Consider the following 25,048-nt stretch of genomic DNA (forward strand, 5'->3'; position numbering starts at 1 on the left):
CACTTGCTCTATCTAGGATCAGAGCACCCCTAAAACCAAATTAACTGACTTTTGGATTTTGCCCTATCTAGGACATTGAGCATTTAAAGATTGAGGCCTCCAGAGCATTTTTTTTTCCTTTTTTAGATTTAAAATATTATTCCTCCGGGGCAATGCCGATCAAGAAAATACCCAATTTATGGGTATTTGTTTTGTTGATTTTACTTGGCCTTTATACTATAGATGTATATACATACATCATTTTCCCCCATGCACATAAGTATAGATAACGCATACATATATTTTTGCAATGACAATATGTTAAAATTTCTGTGATTGTAGAGCAAGTATTCATTATATAGCAGCCTAATGAAAAAGTCTATCAATAGGTTTCATGTTCTTTCTGCTGAATTATCAAACTAGATTTTGCAACAGTACTGCAAACCTTTGTGAATTATCATCTTCCAAGCTGTAAAAAGAAGTAAGAATCGTAACCATTACTTTCGTCGGTTAAGAACTTACAGAATATTAAAATGATGCTGCTGCTTTATGATCACATTCAGGGGGAAAAATGTTTCATTATCTTTTAATGAATGCCATAGTTACTGCAATAATCATAAAATTCTTGAAACTTGGCATACTTCAATACGAAACAAAGTTTCTGTGTTTTTTGTTTCGCTTTTACTTAATCCTTATATTAATAAAATTGTGTGACGACTTGTATATTTGCACATGTATGTATTGTTTTATGCCGCTGTGTAGTATATACACGTTTTTTTTTAATTTAATTGATTATTGAATTAAAATAAATAAAATAAAAAAGCATACAGTACTAAAACAACTTTCTGAAATTCTATTCCAAAAATAAATTACAAAATTAAATTCACCAAAATACATTTCAATTTCTTCCTGAATTAGTCAGCTATTTAATTTTTTTGTCAATAGTTGAAGAAAAAAAAAAAAAAAAAGAATTACTTTAAAAGGAATTTGGAACCATTTAAACTGCCATTTCTGACATTAAAATTTTCACAAAATCGTCCATGTATTTCAAAGATTGAAAGTTTTGAAAGTATTCAAAAAAAAAAAAAAAAAAAAAAAAAAAATTCCCATCCTCAAACAAGGCATATTGCCATTTTGAAATGTAAGGGGCTACTTATTGAGATTGTGTCTAACAGAAGACTGTTGAGAGTTGAGCAGAGATGTCCGTTCACATTAAATTTAAACTTCAGCAGATTCCCAAATCTAACAGTCGTAGGGAAGAAACTATTACAGTAGAAAACTTTCCAGCATCTAGGAAACACATTTCATTAAAATACTTGTGAAACAGGCACAGGGGCGCAACATTGTGGCGATGGAACAGAGGGTGGAGCTTGGCCAACAGCGTGGGATCTGTTAGATTGGAATCTGAGATATTATGATCTAGGAAGTATGCAAAAACTTCTCCCAAAATCTAACTGACAGAAGAACCCCAACGCTAAAGGCCTTTCGTGGGCATATACAAACATACACGCACATTTTGCCTTTTATATATCAGACTAGCCTAGGTGCCCGGCGTTTCCCGGGTGTTTGGAGGTGTGTGTTGAGCAAAAAAAAAAAAAAAAAAAGTAGTAGCAGGCATACCACGAAGGAGGAACGGAATTTGAAAAAAAAAAAAAAAAAAAAAAAAAAAATGCGACGTCTTTGCCATTGCGTCCATCGCCAAAATAGAAGTGGCAAAGGTTTAAATTAAGGTTAGTCAATCGAAAAGAGGGGATGACTTTCGAAAATATTGGAAAAAAAAAAGAGACCCCCTTCCTGGAGAAAAGTTCCCAGTTGAGAGTGAAGGAATTAATGTTTTTAGCCAATTTTTCGATATCTGTCGTTGAAAGGGTCGAGCTTCAAAACAATACCAATCTCGTGAAAATCTGTCACCTCTGTCGAAGGTTTTAGGCAGACATACAAACATACATTTAAACAGACAGGTGAGATTTATATTATAGACTAGTGGGGGGAGGGGTACCCGGCGTTGCCCAGGTGTTTGGAGGTGAAAAAAAAAGTTTTAGTAGGAAGGTAGGATTGAACCCCAAAGCCTTGACGCAAAGGTGGAAACAAAAGGGGAAAAAAGCCAGACACCTAATCGTCTCGGCCACAAGCGAAAGGAACTGATAAGGGTATTAAGTAAATGTTTATGAAGCGAAATAAACAGGTGCGAGGAAGTGGCATGGTGTCTGACCTAGTTTTGCACTGCAAGCCAGATCATTCGCTTTTCGAAGTGGCGAGCTGGTAAAAGTCAGGCAAATTAAATACACACGCGACCCCTGTTCGTAACTCTTAGATATTATCATTTAAACGTGATATAAAAAGTTTATAGGAGTGAGCCGACCGATCGCTTCTTGGAAAAAAGCCTTTCGCGGACATACACAAAAAGCGAACATACATACATACACACACACACATTTTCGCTTTTATATATATATATAGATAACATTATAGCGTGACCATCGCCAGCCACGATTATAGTCTTCATGCAGGTTGTTTGATTTCATTTCAAATAGAGCAACATTAAAAAAGAAAACCGATTACTATTTAAACGTTTGAGTGCTTTATAAATTCTAATGAAAGAAAACTCATGTCTCTTCTCACTTTTTGATCACCAATGACTAAAGTTAAAAAATGAGTTTTATAATAAAGAGGAAACCATCAAATTTTTGGTGAAGCTATTTTCTTATCAGATCATTTTCAACTTCAAATAAGACATAAAATCTTATTTCAATAAAAGGTAATATTTTACGTGTTAATTTTATGTGCTGCATTTCTGGGTTTGTCCAAAAAGTATAAGCTATCTCTCACATTGACAAAGTTAAAAACAACGTGAGTTTATAGTAGAAATTCAGCCCCCACCCCTCAAAGGGCACTCTAGTTGATTGGTTGATTGTTTTATGGTCTATGAGCACTTTTGGTTTATTTAATGCCAAATCGAGACATTTTGGAAAAAGTTTTTATTCTTCAAATATTTATTTATGGTATTTGGTTTAATTGTTTTGTAGAAGAAAATTATTTTTTGTTTTTGTCTTTGCAGAACATGACTGAATTTTGCAAAAAAAGAAAAAAAATAACATCAATGTTTGTTGAAGTTTTGTTCAGGAAGCTTGAAATATATAAAATCAACAAAGGCTTCATAAAACAATATTGACATGCAGGTAAAATTTGACTTTTTGAAAGGGACCATTCCAAGGGCCTTCTGAGAGTTTAGATAATGACATACACCAGGCAGATTCTAGGAGCAACATGACAGCGAAGATCATAAAAATCAACCTTTCAAGTTAAGAAGAAGCTTATATGGAAGGCATCGGCAGGAGAGAAGAGGGGGGGGGGCGAATCCAGTGGAACATCAGTAAGTGACAAAGATCAAGTTCTGCCTCAGAACAAGATCAACTTCACCAGATTCTGGAAACATTCTTCTGCGTCTCCCTCCCTGCCACACCCACAAACCTCAACTACAACATTAACGTTGTCCTCTTCCTTCCTTCTGTCATCATAATCATTGCAATAAAAATGCACAACTGTCATCACCTCCCCTCCTTTCATTCTAGTGGTGACCATATTTTATGACAACTTCGGAAATAGATCTCAAATAGATTCTGGCTAGTTTGTAATTGGTTCGTATCAGGAGATCCAATACAGGACAGGCAAAATGGCTGGAGGGACAAGTAAGAAAAATAAAAATGAATAATAAATAAGCAACGGTTGATAACACAACAAACAAACAAAGAAATGCATCTTGGATATAGAATAATGCATAACAGCGAGTACCTGATGAAAAGTGTATGGGGTGGTTGAGACCCCAAAAAAGGGTCAGAAGCAAAATGTAATGACAGATAAGAAAAACTTGATGAATGATTAGCTTAACAAGAATGAAAGGTCAAAACAATGAGAAATAATACTGAGCGTTCAAGATTATATATGAAAAATGCATTATATATTTTTTCATGAAAAATAGAATCTGTTTCTTTTGTAAATGCAAGAAATGAAAATATATGTTGATTGTTTCATCAACCTACTTGGATCATTTAATACAAAAACACAACTTGCTGTAAATTACAGTACACAGACTGATTTTTTTTTAACTCATGGATGATAGGAAATCGAGTGGTTCATACCTTATTAGGTTTGATTTAATTGGTTTTAGTGACATGTCAACTTTTTTTTATGTTAAGATTAACACTATGATTTTAATAGTGTAAACTATCAAAAATGACAAAAAAATGTTTCGCTAGTGTTCACACTCTTATTACCAAAAAATAACAATGAGATGGATATACATATTTAGAAATACATATTCTGTTTGTTAAAAAGTGGAGTATAATTTTTTTTTTTTTAAGTTTAGTTACTAAATCAGTTTTTAAACTTGAGTCTTAACTTAGTTTCCTTTAAAAATGTTATTACTTTACTTGAACTGATTTGGTTCAAGAATATATATATTGTCTGCATGGAAATAGTTTTCACTGATTAGGCATAAATCTATCCATTTTATAAACGTGTTACCCTGTATATTGTTTTATCACAAGTATAACACAAATGGATGTTCATATTTTAATACCTATCTGTGCTTAATATGAGTGACCAAGTTGGAAACAGTAGTTCTAGGAATATTAGCAAGTGTGAGTGAATATAATAGATACAACTAATTTTGAGTTTAATTTTAGATTAAACATGTAGAGGTTTACTTTGAATACTTATAGTTAAGACACATTATACATGCTATGATGTGCTGGACCACGTGTTAGAAATTAACTTCCAAACTCATGTATCTCTGTTTCTGATTTTTTTTTTTTTTTTTTTTTTTAGATAAGGATTGATAATTTACATTTCGATTATCAGACTACTGTTCTCATTTTTACAACGTTTTGGTCGTCTTCAGGTGTATCTTGTCAAACTCGGGAATCTGCAAGAAATTTTGAACAGAACTCTTTATTTAATCCATGAAGCTCTCGTTCAATCCTAGAAGTCTTAATAATTCGCAAGTGTATTTTGAGTGTTAGCTGCACTGAAGATCGAACCTTCAACTCCCAGAAGACTTTTCAACTGAATTTTACCAAGTACTTTATCTACTTATGGAAAATTCTATGAATTTTGGAAGCTTTAAACTCATGTTTTTAGATGTAAAATTCTACTACTTATTACTAATATATATGGGAAAACGGAAAAAAACGTCTGAAGGAAGAAATGTAGGTAAGTTTTTTTATCACATAGTTTTCCTTAAAAGGAAAATGGATTCCATATTGTTCATTAAAAAAGTGTTTTTCTCAACGTCTGAAGAAAGGCCGTTCTTGTGAATATTTTCAAACGATATAAGGGCTGAAATTGTCCGAATGGTCATGAAACAATGAAAATAAACTACCTATTGCTATCAATCAAATCTTTGTTGTCTTGATTCTGTTAAAAAAAATGTCGAAATATCCTGTTCTGCATTCATCTTTCTATACTGTCCAGATTTAATCTTCCTGTAAAGTCACCTGATTTAAACCCATCTTTAAGACACATTACACATAAACGTCCCACTCTCATAGCATATCTCTCCATGCAACGCATATCCTCAACTACCACTGACCATGTTTCATTTCCATACATCATCAGACTCATCATGAGGAGAATAAAAGAGAGGGAAGAATTGCATTGATATAGAAGTATATATATATATATATATATATATATATATATATATATATATATATATATATATATATAGATAGATAGATAGATAGATAGATAGATAGATAGATAGATATAATGCAGCAAGAGAAACCTGCTTCTCACAAGGAAAAGACCCTGCTCCATAGAAAAAGTAAAAAAAGGAAAAGAATGTTTAAATATAAGAGTGAAGAATCGGTTGAATAGAAAAAAGTAAGAACTATCTTTGTTAAATGTTTAAGATGTCACTGTTGGTTGGCAGCAAGAGGAAGGCACAATACCCTGTAGATATAGTTTGTGAGACAAGAAACTAAATGGCAAACAAAAAAAAAAAAAAGAATCCAAAAAAAAGAATCACATTTCAAAGAAACTTCAACATTATATGATTCATAAAAGCTCAAAGTCAAAGTCACTTGACTAATCTAGTTTTTTGTTGTAATCTCTAGAGGAAAAACATAGCTTATTCTGCAAGCCATCTTCATAGTACATCATTTCTCTTATTTCTAATCTTTTACATAATCTGTTTATTGCTTTGAAAATCTAAGTGTTCAAATCTGGGATAAAGAAATAGGTACATTAACAACAAAAATAGACATTTTTATAAGATATACCAGTTCATTTTATTTATTTATATATATATTTGTATACATATATTACTATTAGGTTGGTGCAAAAATAATCTCGTTTTTTATCATATATATATATATATATATATATATATATATATATATATACTAGCATGGGTGCCTGGCGTTGCCCGGGTGTTTAAAGGTGTGTGTTGAGCAAAAAAAAAAAAAAAAAAAAAAAGTGGTAGCAGGAAGACAGGCTTGATCCTGTACCGCAAAGGAGGAAAAGAACAGGAAAAAACCTGACGTCTTTGCTGTTACGACCACCGCCAAACTGGAAGTGACGCAGGTTTAAATTAAGGCTAGACAATCGAAAAGAGGGGATAACTTTCGAAAATATCGGTGAAAAAAGCGACCCCTTTCTGTAGAAAAGTGCCCAGTTGAGGGTGAAGAAATTAATGTTTTTGGCCAATTTTTCGACATTTTCGTCTGAAGGGTCGAACGTCAAAACGATACTGATCTTGTGAAAATCCGTCGCCTCTGTCAAAAGTTTTAGGCAGATATGCAAACATACATACATACATTTATATATTGGTAACAAAAGATTTTCAACCCAAACTGATTAAAAAGCTTGCCATACAAGGGGCGTGCAATAAGTAATGCCCCTGATCTACTTCCAGTTGTCTGATCTAGCTGAAATTTTGCATGTGCAATGATTTATATCTCTAGTGGTTATGTGGCAAATTACAGCTCTAAACTAATTGTGGTTTCTGTTTTACAGGTGTTTGAACAGAGTCAGGTGTGAAATGGAGCTTATTAAATATCGAGCAATGGTCCAGTTTTTGTATTTGAAAGGACGCACACCACAGGAGACTTTTGATGAAATGAAAGAAACTTATATGACCTTGTAAAATGCTGGCATCGTAAATTCAAACATGGCCAGAAGTCTGTGGAAACAGCTCCCAAACCTGGTCGCCCCCCCCCTTCTGCTATTGATGAGGTATCTGTCCGTCAAGTTGAGGCTGCCATTTTTGAAGATCGGCGCATTACTATTTGCCAAATAGCCCAAGATGTCAAGATTAGTACAGGGTATGTGGAAACTATCATTCATGACCATTTGCATATGCATAAGGTGTCTGCCAGATGGATTCCTAGGTTGCTCACACCATTCTAGAAGCGAGAACACGTTGAGTGCTCGAGGATGAATTTGGAGATGTGCCAAGAAGATGAGTCAAAGTTTTTCAAAAGACTGATTACACAGGATGAAACCTGGGTCCATCACCATGATCCAGAGACCAAAGCCCAGTCAATGCAGTGGAAGCACTTGGACTCACCACCTCCAAAGAAGGCAAGGGTACAGCCCTCTGCTGGCAAAGTCATGCTCACAGTCTTTGGGACCAGGACGGAGTAGTGATGGCAGATTTCCTGGCAAAAGGTACCACAATTAAAGGAGCCTACTATGCTTCACTTCTGAGGAAATTAAGGGAAGCTATCACAATCAAGAGGCAGGGCAAGATCAGCAAAGGTACCCTCCTCCTGCAGGACAACACTCGTTTCCCAGATGATTTCTGAAGTCACGTCGTCGTTGGAGGACCAACCTGGGGGTGTTCTACAAAAACGGTCTCCAGAGCTGCATCAAACGATGAGAGAAATGCATAACTCTGGGTGGTTCCTATGTAGAGAAAGACTAATAACTGTGCCAAGTTTCATTGCTCTGCTGCTATGGAAAGTGGGTCAGAGGCATTACTTATTGCACGCCCCTCGTATCTCTGAATACCCTTTATGTAAAATTTCAAATGTTTAGACCAGAAATTGTCTGAGTAATTTGGTAGAGAACGCAGAGATCAATTTTTTTTTTTTAACGTTGACCCCTATTATGACCCCTTAACATTTATTGTTTTGGGCTCAAATCAAGTTATTAAGTTAGATCCATGTCCAAGGAACCTATATCTAAAATTTCAAGTGTTTAAACCCAAAACTGGCGGAAGAGTTTGGTAGAGTTCTCAAACGTCAAATCGTTGAACTTTGACCCCTTAACATCCAAATTTCTGACCGAAAACGGATTACAAAGATTTTCCCAAATCTCAGTACCCTGTATATCAAATTTTGAGTCTGTAAACTGAAAATTGACAGAGATATTGTGTAGGGAAATGTACACAGACAGACAGACACTTTCACTTATATAAATATGTAGATATGTCAAAAAAAAACAAAAAAAAACAATAAAAAAAAACGACATTACTTTTGCACGAACCTAATAACAAGGAAACCTGACATTACCCGGGATTGAATGATGATCAACAAATGTTTCACACTCCCATATTTGTATTGTCATTGAAATCGGTTAAATCAACCTTTTTCAATCAAATTGGCTGATTGCCTGTACCAGTTGGGGACCCATTGCAATACACCATGCAGAAGCTTCACATGCCTCCTCATAATAACAGTCCACAATACATTATAGTCTACATTGTACTGTAGAGAACCTACTGTTATAAAATTACTTTTTATATATAATGGCTTGAATTAATGCAAAATTCAAGTATCATGCTTCAATTGTGCTCTAAAAAGAAACATTAATTTCAAACGTACCCCTGTCATATCAAAGAACCTACTGTTAATTTTATATGTCAGGCCTTTCGGCCTGTGTAGTAATAAAACTTCTCAAATGAGCTTGCGATGTTAGGCTGTGTAAGTTATTAACTTTTGCCAAAATTGCCTGTTCCTTCTTTCATCAGATTATTTTGATTATCAATACTTATCAAAGACATTCCGATACAAAATCTAAGAATACTGCCAGGCACATAAAGTAGCTTCATGTGAAATTTCACAAAAATCGGCTCAGCCGTTTTAGAGTCCATTGGGAACAAACTTCTTTATATAATAGTATATATTGGCCTACACATATCCCTGCATTGCGTGGGAAATTAAATTGAGTGCCGAAATTTCAATACTGAACCAAAAAGAATACTAATATTATTAGTAATAATAATATCAAAATAATAATATAAATGATTATAAAGAATTGTTGAAAATAAAAATGTTACTATTCGAAAAAATATTAGCAATAATGACAATACTAAAATCTCTGCACCAACAACCAAATAATAACCCAAAAAATAATAACCATAACAACAACAATGATAAGACTAATGATGATGATGCAACATCTAATGGAATTTTAGTCAACTTTTTCACATCCAAACTTTAGTCACCTCTAGTATTTAGGATATCTTTATTAAATTGTTAGTTGAAAATACAGAATAATTACGTAAAAGACCAATCCCTATTCTGCAAAAATAACTTTTAAAATGAATAAATCCTTATATTTTTATTTATACTAAAAAACATGAGTACAAATCTTGATAGTAGAAAGAAAGAAGGCCCTTTTCTACTTTTCAAGTTATGTATGGTTTTAGTGTCCAAAATTTTTGTTTTCAAACTACTTTAATCTTTGCAATTTTTAATGTATAAGCAAATTGTAATAATTCTAATAAATATATACGTCTGTCTTGGGTTAGTGTATTAACTGTTTAAAAATAAAACTTAGTGGTCGCCTTAAGTGTTTATGGTATGTAGTTATTAAAGTGATAACTAAATATACAGAATAATTTTGTAATAGACAGGTCCCTATTCTGCAAAAGTAACTTAAAATTAATAACATCTAATTGTTTTTAGTATAAATAAATATATAAGTACGAACCTTATTAGTTAAAAAAAATATGTCTTTCTACTTTTCGAACTATGTATACTTTTAGTGTACCAAACCTTTGTTTTCAAATTATTCTTTGCAATTAGACAAAAAATATCTAAGAACATGTAAAAGAATTACCTGAATATGGGTGAATAATGTAATCGGGCTTTCGCTTTAGTTTATGTACAGTCTTTAAATATGGTTTTGTGGTTAGCTAATGTATTAGAGGAAGACGCTGTGTTGGAAGAACCATAATTATTTAGTCAACTGTTCTGCAAATGTAAAAAAATGAATAACGGAATAGTGGAATGGAAGCGAACAGCCAATGAAATCAATGAAAAAGTAAGGAGTTAAAGACCGGTTATTATTTCCATAGAGGATGAGGTATAGGAAGAAGATAAAATCACAAAAGATAAAAATTAAATAATAGCATCGTTGCTAATAAGTTAATACTATGAAATATTTGCACTGGTGAAATTGAAGATTGAGATTAAAAGGAGAAAATAATGAGTGAATAAGTATCCTGCTACAACCTGTAGATATGACTTGTTTGGGAGAGTGACTCTTTGGAAATATAGGAATTCACAATATTGAATTAAATAGGCTGATAGTATGCGAAAAACATGCAACAAGTATTGGCAAGTAGTTCGGCTATATTGAATTTATGTGGAATATATGTTTGTATTGCTATGTTTTATTCTAAATGAGAAAAATCATCTCTAGTTTATTAATTATAGAAATATACATATTAGTGATATGACAATTCCAATATGTAATATGTGCATATATTTTTACAAACATAAAAATACACTTTGTGTATTGGTGGGGGAGGGGTGACTATTAATTTTAGTTTTACTGGTAGTTTAATATCACTAAATAGGTATAATTTTTTTTTTTTTTTTTTTACATAGGTATCACTACTTATCAAGGCCAAGAGGCCACGAGGATAAGGGTTAAAGAGTGTACAGTAGAAATTGGACAATATAATAATCGTTAGTAATGGAAATTTGATAAATTTGTTAACTTATATGGAACGACTCATCAAAAACTTGTTTACGTTAGACTTGAAGACAACCATATTGTAGTCAGCTGGAAAGCAGGAAAACGGAAGATAATTCCATAGGCGTGCAGTTCTAAGAAAGAAGCTTTGTTCATGGAATCTACATTTAGGTTTAGGCACAGATAAAGAGCTGATAATTATTAGTAGCAAGCAATGGAAAAGTATGTTTTAAACAAAAACAAACCAAAAAATAACAATTAAAAGAATTGTTTTTGGCATCAGAAATAGACACAATTTTTTTGATTTTGATATGTAAAAAAGTTCTGATTTTTCTAATTCCCGATTTGGATTAATTGTTCTAACACTAACTTGTGGTGGAGGAAATGATGATTTCCACTAAACGTTAAAGTAATATCCGTAAATTAATAGCTTCATTTAAATACAACTTTCCCACTGCTACTAGCAGTTTAGTTTGCTCAGTTGATAGAGCCCGGATCAACTAAGATCCCAATTTTTAAGTTTGCTACATCTAGTTACACTGATGCGCGATAGAAATGACGAAACATATGAGCATATTATATCATATTATATATATGTATAGTCTAAATGCCAACTTTCTGTCTAACTCTCATAGTTTTATGTAACGTCATAATTACTATTCTTAATTTTATGATATATCTGGTGTTCCAATAGAATGGATATTCTGCTACTTAATAATAAGATAAGTTCATTAAGTAGTTTTGCGCCAGTTTTATGTCCCCTAACAATGTTATGATAATCCTGCTTTTAATTGCTATCTATTGATTATTGATAAAATTCAATGCAAATCTACAATATTTAAATTTGGAAATCGGAGATTAAGCCTATATTATACTCTTTAAAAACCCTTTTAAATACTCTAAAGAAACTGAAATTTAGCAAATATTTATTAATTTATGTTCAATAAATATTGTTAACATGTTACAAAAGTCTGAGATATCTGAATTTTCACAAAGGGCTTGGAATAAAACTATCTTAAACTAAATATAGCCCACATTACATACCCTTATGCCTAGCAGCTGTCTTATAAAATTCATGATGATCAGTTTAGAAGTGAATCCTATGCATACAAATATATAAACATGTACACATATTTAACTTTATATAAATAAAGGTATGCATACACCATACCGAAAGTATATCATTAAAAAATGTTAGGTATTAAAAACAGTTTCATTATGTGGTAGGTTCCTACAGAAACAACTGACTTCGTACATTGGAAGGTATTTGTGGCTATAAAAAAAGATTTCACAAAAGTAGTTACACATTTCTTTTCAACTTGTATTGTATCAAAAATATCACATATTTCGATCTATTAATATTATGTATTTCAAAATGCTGAAAAAATAATGTTACAAAGAAAATATATTTAACCAAGTCATAATTCATGTTCCACAGAATGGGAAAAAAAAAAAAAAATGAAAATAGATTGTTTATGTTTCCCAGAAGAAAGATCAAATTCATCTTGGAATACAAAACACACTGTCATTATGAACAATAAAACAAAAAAGAAATGCATTTACAAATTTGTCAGTGTCATATTAAAAACGATTTTTTTTTTTTTTAATTTAAAAAGAAAACAGATTTTCCAAAGTCAAATATCAGATGTGCAAAACACAGAGGCTCCAATTTTACACCACAGCTGTATTTCCTGATATATTTTTTTTCCGTTAACAAAACTAGAAATACTAGAAAACTTTTACATTAATTAAATTCTTTCTGTTGCGTGTAATGAGAGAAAGGAGACGGTTTGATAAAATCGGATACTCTTGGGGACGATACTCCAAGTGGACTGACACACAAAAATAAAATCATCAAGAACTAGTATGTAGAGATGGTCAAACTGATTGTGTCATATACAGTAAGATTTTGACTGGTTCATTCTTTTGATGCAATTACAACATTTTGCAATGTTATTTTAATTGTGATTATAGTTATGATGCATTTGATGACAATGGTATTAAGAATTATAATATTAGATTGGTTCAAAAGTTCTTGCCAATTTAAAATTTCAGCTGAAAAATGAAAAATTGTGTTTTTTGAAAATCTTTATTCATAATGATAACAATCTTTGCTCTCTATAACTTGATTCAATCTGTCAACAAGCTTATGAATAGTTTGCTTGTAAAATTTTTTAGGTTTTCATGAGCAATATATGAATTTAATTCATGTTCAATCTCCTTTTGTGATGTTAACCTAAGGCTATCTAAATGGTTTTGCAATCCTGGAAATAAATGATAATCTGAGAGAACTAGGTCAGGAGAATATGCAGGATAAGGCAAAATTCCCTGACCAAATTCTTCTCAGAGATCTTTCGTCAGCAGTGGTTTGTGTATGACTCCTTATCTATTGACTAAAGAAGGTCGTTTTAGGTTCAACGTAAATGAGAATATTTCAGAAAAATATGAATGATGCTTTATTATAGTTTTTTTCACTACAAATGTAAATAATTAACAGTAATAATTTCAGCTTCTATGATTACAGATCATGTCAGTGTGGTTACAGATATTTAAAAATTATATATATATATATATATATATATATATTTTGTGTGTGTGTATTAGTGATATTCATATTAAAAACTTTATTTTCTATTTATTTAAAAAGAAAATACAACTTTGTTATAGATGGGTCGTGGAATTGCATTCATCTAAATTGTATATTCTTTTAAACATTCATTTCAATTAATTTCCTATTAGTTTTTTTTTCGGTTTTCTTATGGGATGATCATCTTTAGTTAACTATTATATGTAATTATATTCATGCAGATATTCTACATGATTTATACTTGTGTAATATTTGCGTAAAAAGGTTATAGTAACCACAAAGCTCTTTTTATATATATTTATGTATGCATATATACATTTATCTAAAAAAATTTGCCTACCAGATTCCTCCATCAGTTTTTGGTCCATAGGCATGAAACTTAATATATAGAATATGCGAACCTTTATATTTGGGTTTTAGCCGGGGAAAATCGGTGCAAAAGTGTGAAAATTAATAAAATGGAATTTGCCAAGTGACGGTCGAATGATGGCATTACGAACATGCATGCATAGCAGTAATGTAATAGCTATTGGTTCACGTTTTAATTTTTAGCCTTGCAGCAGACATGTCTTAATAGTACAGGCATTAACGTCAAAGGAAAAAGTAAATTGAAAGCTTAACGTTTTGGTTTTGATTGCCGGTGTTGATACACAAGTCATTTTTTTTTTTTTTTAAACTTACAATCATTACTATATATATTGGGTTCAATATAATATATTAAATATGAAATCAAAATATATTTAAGTGTATTTCACGACCAGGCAAGGCCAAGCAGCTTGCTAGTATATATATATATATATATATATATATGTTAGGAGCCCACCTCATATATATATATATATATGAACTTAACGGAACTACAAGAACCCCTGACTCATAATTTAACCACCACCCTCATAATCTTTAAACCTTTATACCACTTTTAAAATTTTTTTTTTAATCTCTCAATCTATTAATTTATTCTATTCCTATCTTCATCCTTGCTGTTATCTAGATCCCTATAAATTCTTTTTTTTTCTAGACACTATAACTGAATCCCTATCCAATAAGCAAAACAAATCAATACAGACCCCTAAATATTAAACCAACAAGATGTATTTTGAACATATCTTACAATGCGTCTACCTAACCTCGCATTATTAACTACATCCGCTTACTTACTCTTTCTTTATTTATCCTAACTTTACTTACTTAGTATAAATATACACATGTTTATATATGTCTATATATGTGTGCATATTTATATTTTTATGAATATGTATATTTATATAATTGTATATACATGTATATGGGTACATGTGTGTGTATGTATGTATGTATGTATATGTACATCTACATCTTACTGGAGATCCATACATGTATCTCCATATGTATATGTATGTGGATGTGCGGGCATGATTGGGTCTATGTATATATCCTTATATGTGTTTATGTATATGTTTCTATGTGCGTGTGTATGGATGTATGTACTCATGGATCGTGTGTATATACAGGGATATATATTTGTATATCCATATGTGCACATGTATGTGTATGTGTGCATCTGGGTGTTAGTGTCTGTATATAAATGTATATCTATGTGTATGCATGGGTAAACGTATGTATACAGGTATAGTTATATCTGAGTTTATATGCATGCATGTGTTTGTATAGCAATACACATGAAAAAATTTAAATGACTTAAAATATTTCAATATTGATATATATATAGAAAGAGCTTGATAAGCTAAGAAAGAATCTTTTTAAATTTTTAAAATCCAATTAAAATCAAGGAAGTTATGACTATTTTTATGCCCTGCGTGTTTGGATATTTTCCCTTCTTTAAGACCATATGTGTTTTGTCACATTTTTTTGCTCTACTTTTTCAGTAAAAATGCTATATCTTTGTTAAAACACATTTTTGTGCAAGGAATCGGAATATGCTACTGAAAATCTCCAGAAATGAATGGTTTCCAAATAATCTGCAGTAAATGCACATAAATATGCTGTGATTGCTTAAAAATGCCATGTATTCATTAAAAGAAAAGAAGTTAGAGAACGCAAAGTTTAGTTGTAATGCATTTTATGTGCCAAAAACTGAAATCGAAATCTAGGATTGGTTAAAAATGAATATATTGCAATATTTCTTTGGTATTATTGTAGATTAATACCTTCTGTTACCCCTCCCCATCTGACCACCTCTCCAAAGTATGTGATTCTACCTTTATAGACAATTGCATGTGAACAACTTGAAAAACTTTAATAAAAGATAAACAAAAATTATTTTAGAATTTAATGTAAAATGATTTCTCATTTTGAATCATTCGAGCGTTTTAGGGCAGTTACCCCCCCTTTTTCCTATAATAGATAAATCCTGGGTGTTTTTGTTTGTTTGTTTTCTAAAAGGTGATTATACGTGGTTTTAAGAGAGTCTTTGTGCAATTATGAGAAGGTAGGGAGGTTCCCACTGACTTTGGGTTAATGATAGGGCTAAGGAAAATTATGTGTGAACATCCTGAAGATTGATAAAAACAAAACAAAAACATTTTAGAATTTAGAGTGGGGATTGGTTTCATATAAATGTAAAATAATTCACCATTTCAAGACGATCCTAGCGTTTTAGGAAAGTTGACCAATTTATTTTTTGGGGTGGGGGAGATTAATCATGTGCACTTTTCTTCAAACGTTTTTTATGCTTTTTTTTTTTTCACGTTTATATGAGCTCACAGAGGAAGTTTGTTTAGTGGGGAGCTCTGCCACTTGTACTTAGTGTTATTGTTAAGGCTAAAGGTTTTAGGAGGAGGCTTGCCACTCATACCTAGGATTAGACATAGAATTAAGCAAGTTTTTTCTTTAAGAGGGTGTTTGATACCTATTGTGAAACTTTACAAGAATTATGACAAACAGACAAAAAATAAATGTTATTTAAAAAAAGTGACGTCCCTCTAACAGAAAACATGATGCTTGGAAAAATATCAAGTATTTAAATTCTATTTAAATATAAAAAAAGAAACAAGTTTTTTCTAAAGCTGGCCAATTGTTAAAAATTTGGAATTAATGTTATTTTGATTTTTAATTACATTTCATGTCTTTTCCTACCGTTGTTATTTTTTAACTGAGCACCTCCTACAAATATTTTTTTTTTAATTTTATTTTTTTTTTATAATCGGGTAGATTAGTTTACATTCGATAATAATTCACTGAAAACATTTTTTAAGGGACGAAAATTAAAAGTGTGTGTACCGTTCGTACACGTGAACCAAAACACCATATTTCACATTTTCGCTTTTAATAGTGAGTGTCCCTGATATCTTAAAATTTACTACTACCCAATTTTTAAAAATATTTGTATAGTTGATAACAAAATAGCTCTAACTAAACATGTAAGAGTTTTTTTTTTATAACCAGATTTTCAATTAAGAAAAAAAATCGATTTGGAATAAAAGTAAACAACAAAAACAAATGTCTGTTTACGCCATGTTATCGCTGCTGCTGCTGCTGAGTGCTACTATCACTACTACTACATAAGTCTTGATTCAAATTCATAACGATTTTTTCGGATATTATGTTTTTAAATTGTTACGTACCACTAGAGAAAACACTGTCCAATCATCTTTTTAACAAATAAACATAGTAAAAAGATTGTTTTATTTAATAGTGAGTGTCCGAAGAAAATATTTTTCAAAACTTTCAATACTTATCATTTTGAAATCTTTTTTTTAATACAACAAAAAAACGAGCGGTCAAATGAATTTCGGACACTCGACATTATTAAAAATGACATCTCTTTTGGCTAATTTCCAAATTGCATTAAAAAAATTACACGGTACGAATGTTTAGAAATCGGGGGGGGGGAGGGTCGTTACAAAATCTTACCGAAAATGCTGTTTTATGATGTTCACATTTTTATCACTTTATTTGCTTAAAACTCTAAAAATATATAATGTATGTTATTATTTACTAATTCATTTGAAAAGTATATTCATTTCTGGACAAAACGGTGGTATTTTGAAGATTTCAAGTGCTTTGGTTTTTAAAATATGACTATTTTAGCAGAAACCTCTTGAAATATGTGATTATCCAAAGCATTTTAATGGCCATGTGTATTGCTAGTTTGTATGTATGTATATATATGCCTATATCCACAATACATTTGGCACTGAAAATAAAATTAAGCATAACCACTGCCCAAAGCACCATGTTAGGAGCACACCCCATATATATATGAACTTAACGAAACTACAAGAACCGCTGACTCATTATAACTTAACCACAATTCTAATAATCTTTAACCTTTATACCCCCTTTTTTAATTTTTCTTTTTTCTTCTTCTTTTAATCTCTCAATCTATTAATTTATTCTATCTATTCCTATCTTCATCCTTACTTTTATCTAGATCCCTATAATTTTTTTTCTAGACACTATAATTTAATCCCTATCCAATAAGCAAAGCAAATCAATACAGACCCCTAAATATTATGTATTTTGAACATATCTTGCAATGTGTCTACCTAACCTCGCATTATTAACTACACCCGTTTATTTATTTATCCTAACTTTACTTTATTTACTTAGTATAAATATACACATGTCTATGTATACATATATATATATGTCTGTATATTTATATTTTTATGAATATGTATATTTATATAATTGTATATACGTGTATATGGGTACATGTGTGTGTGTGTGTGTGTGTGTATGTATGTATGTATATGTACATCTACTTACTGGAGATCTATATCTCCATGTATATGTATATATGTAGGTGTGTGTATATATATATGTATATGAGTATATATATGTGTATAGGAGTTATGTGTATGTCTGCATATAGATGCATGTATGTCTGCATATACATTGTTTATATATATGTGTATGTGCGTATGTGGATGTGTAGAAATGTACATATGTATGTGTATGTATGTATGTATGCGTATTTGCGTTGGCATATATATTAACCCTTAACTACCTAAAAACAACTCATTGTCAACTGAAATGAAGGAGTCGACTTTTACTTGTCAAACACATATGACACTTACAAAAACTCTCCCTCTCTCTCAACTATTTCATATACCTGGCTAAACAACCAAAAGCAGTCAAAATTTTAAAACCTAAAAATTGAAATTCCTCCCCGCCTCCCCTCTCCTTACCCCCCCTTTTTTACCATCCTCTCTCCCCTTCCCTATATCCATATATCTCCACCCACGCCTACCTGAATCTGCTATCCCCCCACACACACTACAATCTAATGTATTTTAACCTTCAAAACTTAAATATTGTCGATACCCGTCTCCCTCCCCCTTATTATCTCTTACTCCCCCTTTTTTTCTCTCGTATTTTCTCTAAAACACCAAATACTAACAACTATTTCTGTAAGGTCTGATGAGGCTGTTGGATCGTAAACATGGTCCAACATCCGAAACATATGTAACCAAACAGATAAAACAGTAATAAAAAAAACAAAACATATATATATATATATATATATATATATATATATATATATTAATGTACAATAAAACACCTTACCTTGTATTAAAAAAGTTTCCAATTAAGAATTAGCAATTCCAAATATGTAGCAAAAATCACCTGCAATGAATATAAAGAATGTATGAATTTTAACTTTACTACTAACCTTTAGAGATATGTGTTAAGGAAGTTGAATTAATAATACAAAGAAATTTTAAGTCAATAAATAAGAAATAAATTAAAAATTACAAGAAAAGCTAAAAAATAAATTTAATAGATAATAATTTAAAATAGTGTATTAATTAAGTATTTACTGATTTTAGGTAATTTGTATTTAAGTTTACATTTATATAAGTGAGAATGTGTGTGTATGTGTGTGTGTGGACTACTCTCCACTTACATACTCAATGAATATTTGATGTACAGACTTGAATTTGACATTCACATAAGTGGAAAACTTAATTGGTTTTCATTCAGAAAAAAAGAACTACTAAAGGGTCAAAATTGAAAAATTGGTACTTGGGAGTCATCGGATTTTTATCTGTTTGTCAACTGTTTCACAACTGCGCATGTGCAAATCTTTCACATGACAGCCTTCTTATGTTAAGAATAAGTAGGTTTGAAAACACTTTTTAAAGACGTGTCAAGCTGTCCTAATGGTTATCATACTTGACTCACTGTCTTTAGGTTTTGATCTCAGTTAAAGTATTTATTTTTTTTTTTTTACTTACAGAAGTGAACTGTTTCATGTTGTCTGACATTCTTTTTTTTTTTTGATCTCCCACGTCCTCTTTTACCAGGAGTTGTACCAAAGCAAAAATCTCTTGTTAGGCCGTCTATTCTGGCCACATGTCCCAAAAATCGCACACTCCTTTAAAAATCGTAAATTAGGGCCATTAAAAACAGATAAACCTTTAGGTGTACAAGGACTTGTTGTAATGTCCTATTCCTGTAATCTGTTTTTGATGAGAAGTTGGAACAGAAATAGCATGACAAAAGATAGCCAGTTCGACTTTCTTTGAACATATGTGAAAAGACTGGATTTATTAACTGTTAAGTGAAATTTATTTTGGGAGAAGCCTTTACTCATGTTGGTACACTTTATAGCAAGGTGAATTTGATTTGGCAAAAGAGGATGTGGAATTCCAAAAACAAGAATATCAGGTAATGTGAAGGACATTGTGGACATTAGCATGGTTGGGTTGCTCAGAATGGTGCAGAACCAGAATCAATGGCAATGAATCATGACAAGTGCCACGGCTGGTCAGTAATGACCATTCCATCAAAGAGAGAGAGAGTGAAATGACTCTTTAGTTACTTTCAGGTCAGGGTCCAATCTAGGAGTTAAATAGAATGTCTAGGGCACAGCATTAACTGCCGGTCCATCTCTCACAGCTCTATCTTTTTCTTTGTTCTACCCTATTTCTCAACCTTCTCAACTATTAAAAATGTCTTTATACATAATGGTCCCTGATATGACATAACCACATCTGAAGGTGAAGCTCCAATTTGGGAGTTTGTAAGAATGTGGAATCAGCTCATAGTTGCTAATACTTTCAAGTCCACTCTGGCCTGGAGTAATAGTAGATGTCATTGCTCCATCTGTGAGTTAAATAGAATTTATCAATTACAGAATAAGTATTTACAATAAAATGTGTGCCTACAAAACAAATTAATGTACAAATTATTTTGAATACAAAATAGAATTTAGTAAATATTTGAAAGAAAAATATGAAAAACTTGAAATCTAAAAAGTTTTTACAAAACTGATTGGACACATAACAAAAAAGGTTGATGACATAAAACAAAAAACACAAAATGATTAAAAAGCAAGACAAATATTTCACAACAAAAACTGCGTATGCCAAGTTAAAATATGAGTTAACCCATTGCTGACTTTTAACTTTGAGGTGATTATTTAAAAAATTGTCAGACTAATAATTTTTAAATAAATTGCAATGAAGTATGTTATTATATTGCCAATAACATGGCACAACAATAACATGAAAATTGCTAAGTCAGAAGCAAAGTTTACTTTGTCAGCTTAAATACTATTTAAGTCTAACATTGAAAATCTGACAAGATAATTTTATTTTTAATGACTATTTTCAGAAAAAAGAAAATATATTTAAATTAAAACAATTAGAATCTGTTATAATAATACATTAGAGATCATAGAACGGTGTAAGTGACATGGACTCACCAGCTAACCCCAATATATCTGAAGGAACTGGCCAACAGTAAAATATGCCCACGGCACATTTTCATTTAAGATCTGCAAAATCTTAGAAATCTGAGGCACAAGATGACTAAAGGGAGAGATAGAAAGGAAATACTCGCTATGAGTGAGAATCTACCATTCAATACTCTCAATAAACACAAAAGCGCCATTCTTGTCTCAGCCGGCATTAATCTGTGAGCATATGAAAGAAAGAAGATTTTGAATGAAATTTATCCTTGTTAACAAAGAGACCGTGTCGACAGTATTTGTACTGAAACCTTTTGTTTATGTTTTTATCTACTTCATAATTTCCTACTGATTATACTTGAAAGGGACAAAAATATTACACAGATTATCTGATAAGCAAAAATGTTGGGAATTTTCTTGTAGAAGTTGAACTAGAACTGAAGCATGACAATTTAGATAAAAAGAAAAGGCTCTCTATACTAGTAAGACAAAAACAAGTCATTAACCTCTTTAACATATTCAAAGCCTTTTTATACTATCTTTTACAACTGAACAACTGTAATATTAACAATAGAATGATATGGACATAGCAGAAACCCATCCAGATAATTTTCATTTTCAAGTCCTTTTTCCATTGATGGCATTAGACTGTTAATCATTGTCACTACGAGTTTTTAGCTTATGTTTTTATTCACCAGTCCTAATTTTTGTAACCAAAAATTGTATCCAATTCATTTAAAATTTATTTACTTTTTGTGAACCACCTATCACCATTAAAACTAAGTTCTTTAGATCTTCTGAAGATATCCTTTGCACATGACCACACCAATTTAATCTGAATAACTTTCTCAACATCAATGGAACCCCAACTCTTCCAGTGACACATATGCTCTTGTTATCATTGATCTGTCAGTTCGTTTCACATGGGTTATGGAATTGAAATCCATCGTTGACACCTCAGATGCACACAGAAGAACATATAGGATATATGAAATATACAACTGTCTTCTGCTTACGTTTTATGTACTTCTGACATAATATCTTTACTATCAAATTGAAAGCCACCCATGCTACTTTAATTCTGCAGGTCATCGCTTATTCACAGTCTCCAAAACTATCTTAAACATCTTCAAAATATCTGACAGACATTATTTCAGTTTCCTATTAGATTGTTCAGAAATGCTGGCCAATTATGCAACTTACTACATGTTTTATAAAAAGAAATGACAATGTGTTCTCATTAATAAATTCAATTTTTTTTATACTAGAGAGTCATCGCTTATCAAGGTCTAGAGGCTACTCAAGGATAAGGATTGATGAGTGTCAGATGAGAATGCTGTGATGATCAGTAATGGTGGAAATTGGGTCAAAATTGATTATTTAAGAAGACATCTCAACAAGATCTTTTCTACATTGCATTTGTAAACGATCATGTTATAATTAACTGGGAAGTATCCCTGTGGCATTGTGTTCCACACATGAGCAGTTCAAGGAAGAAAACTTTGCTCAACGAATTTTCATTTAGTTTTAGGCACAGATAGAGAGTTACGGAAATTGCTGACAGTGTTTGTAGTTAAGCAAGTGTTTGCCATGAATGTTTTATAGGAGGGGACCATAAATTGAAGCTCAGTCAAGCACCTGCCATGAAAATAACAATAGAGCAAAGATAAACTTGCAAAATCGCTTCTGTGAGAAAAATGGAGTAGAAAGGAGAAAAAACATCGCCTACTAGATTTCAAAGTCAGTTTTGTACATTATCCAAACAGAAAAGGAGTACTCCTTCCCAACGTGGCAACAGTATCCCATTTTAGGAAGTATTTGGCTCCGATAGAGGATTGCGTTAGGAGTGAAATATTGTCTGGAGTAGTAAAATGATCCAACTATTTTTCTAGTGATGTTAGCATTGGATTTGATGCAAGTCTTCCATTTCTGTTCAAGAGTGTAGCCCACAAAGCTAGGCAAAGTAGGGTGCTTCCTCAAGATGAAAGCCATTGATTGGGATCATAGTGTTGGTGGTGCAAAGATATAAAGAGAATTTTAAAAAGAGAATTTTGAAGCATTAATGCCAAGTTGAAATAAAAAAAGACTCTGGCATAATGATTGCTAAACATGTGCCAATAAGGGATTACACAGTATGAAAATAGTTTTGGGAATTCCATGATAATGTTGATGAAAATATTAACGACAGATGCGTGTTGACAATGAACAATAATCGTTGTAGAAAAGAAAGGTTAAAGCGTAAGAAAAACGTGTAAGGCACTTGATGTTAGTATTTTAATGGTGTTCAAATATATGAACTCAATAAATGGATTGAAGTATAAATGTTTGGTTCCGAAATCGGTCATTATTTTCGGAATAAGATAATATATTATGTTCATGAAATAATTAATAAAGACAAGATATAAGTTTATTGATTAATGCTATGTAAATGCAAATAAAATTGAAATTGAAATGGGGAAACTAAACGGTTTCAAAGTTTTGCATATTAGATGCAAAGAAATTATGTGTAGGTGCCTACTTTGTTAAACTACAAGAAGAAAGAAAAGAAAAGAAAAGGGTAGTTAAATGCTGAGAAAGAGAAAGGGAGAAAAAGAGAGATGGAGAAAGGGAAAGAGAGACGAGGAGAGGGGGAAAGAGAGACGAGGAGAGAGGGCGACGGGGAAACAGAGACGAGGAGAGAGGGCGACGGGGAAACAGAGACGAGGAGAGAGGGCGACGGGGAAACAGAGACGAGGAGAGAGGGCGTCGGGGAAACAGAGACGAGGAGAGAGGGCGTCGGGGAAACAGAGACGAGGAGAGAGGGCGACGGGGAAACAGAGACGAGGAGAGAGGGCGACGGGGAAACAGAGACGAGGAGAGAGGGCGACGGGGAAACAGAGACGAGGAGAGAGGGAGACGGGGAAACAGAGACGAGGAGAGAGGGCGGCGGGGAAACAGAGACGAGGAGAGAGGGCGGCGGGGAAACAGAGACGAGGAGAGAGGGCGACGGGGAAACAGAGACGAGGAGAGAGGGCGACGGGGAAACAGAGACGAGGAGAGAGGGCGACGGGGAAACAGACGAGGAGAGAGGGCGACGGGGAAACAGAGACGGGGAAAGAGAGAGACGAGGAGAGGGGGAAAGAGAGAGACGAGAAGAGGGGGAAAGAGAGTGACGAGAAGAGCGGGAGAAGGGGAAAGAGTGACGAGGAGAGAGGGAGAGGGGGAAAGAGTGACGAGGAGAGAGGGAGAGGGGGAAAGAGTGACGAGGAGAGAGGGAGAGGGGGAAAGAGTGACGAGGAGAGAGGGAGAGGGGGAAAGAGTGACGAGGAGAGAGGGAGAGGGGGAAAGAGTGACGAGGAGAGAGGGAGAGGGGGAAAGAGTGACGAGGAGAGAGGGAGAGGGGAAAAGAGTGACGAGGAGAGAGGGAGAGGGGAAAAGAGTGACGAGGAGAGAGGGGGAAAGAGTGACGAGGAGAGAGAGAGAGGGGGAAAGAGTGACGAGGTGAGAGGGAGAGGGGGAAAGAGTGACGAGGTGAGAGGGAGAGGGGGAAAGAGTGACGAGGAGAGAGGGAGAGGGGGAAAGAGTGACGAGGAAAGAGGGAGAGGGGAAAGAAAGAGGAGGAGAGAGGAAAAGGGGGAAAGAGACGAGGATAGTGGAAAAGGGGGAAGAGAGGCGAGGATAGTGGAAAAGGGGGGGGGGAAGAGAAGCGAGTATAGTGGAAAAGCGGAGGGAAGAGAGGCGAGGATAGTGGAAAAGCGGAGGGAAGAGAAACGAAGAGAGTGGGAAAGGGAAGAGAAACGAGGAGAGTGGGAAAGGGGGAAGAAACGAGGAAAGTGAGAAAGAGAAGGAAAGGGGGAAGAGAGACAATGAGAGAGGGAGAAGGAAAAGAGAAGGGGTGAGGAAATGGAAAGAGTGACAAAGAGAAAGGGAGA

The 25,048-nt window shown here is 33.0% G+C and overlaps 1 protein-coding gene across 4 annotated transcripts in view; it reads right to left on the reverse strand.

Annotated features, from left to right (window-relative positions):
- Positions 1 to 25,048, reverse strand: part of LOC145284772 (uncharacterized) — a 649,584-nt gene that overhangs the window by 537,742 nt on the left and 86,794 nt on the right. For all 4 annotated transcript variants that reach the window (XM_080133742.1, XM_080133739.1, XM_080133741.1 and 1 more), the window contains exon 2: positions 19,010 to 19,069. The gene's annotated coding sequence lies outside the window, so the exon portion shown is untranslated. The remainder of the gene's footprint in view (positions 1 to 19,009; positions 19,070 to 25,048) is intronic.

Source organism: Euprymna scolopes, chromosome 9, assembly GCF_053919585.1.
Source record: "Euprymna scolopes isolate OS-2025 chromosome 9, ASM5391958v1, whole genome shotgun sequence".
Classification (NCBI taxonomy): Eukaryota; Metazoa; Mollusca; class Cephalopoda; order Sepiida; family Sepiolidae; genus Euprymna; species Euprymna scolopes.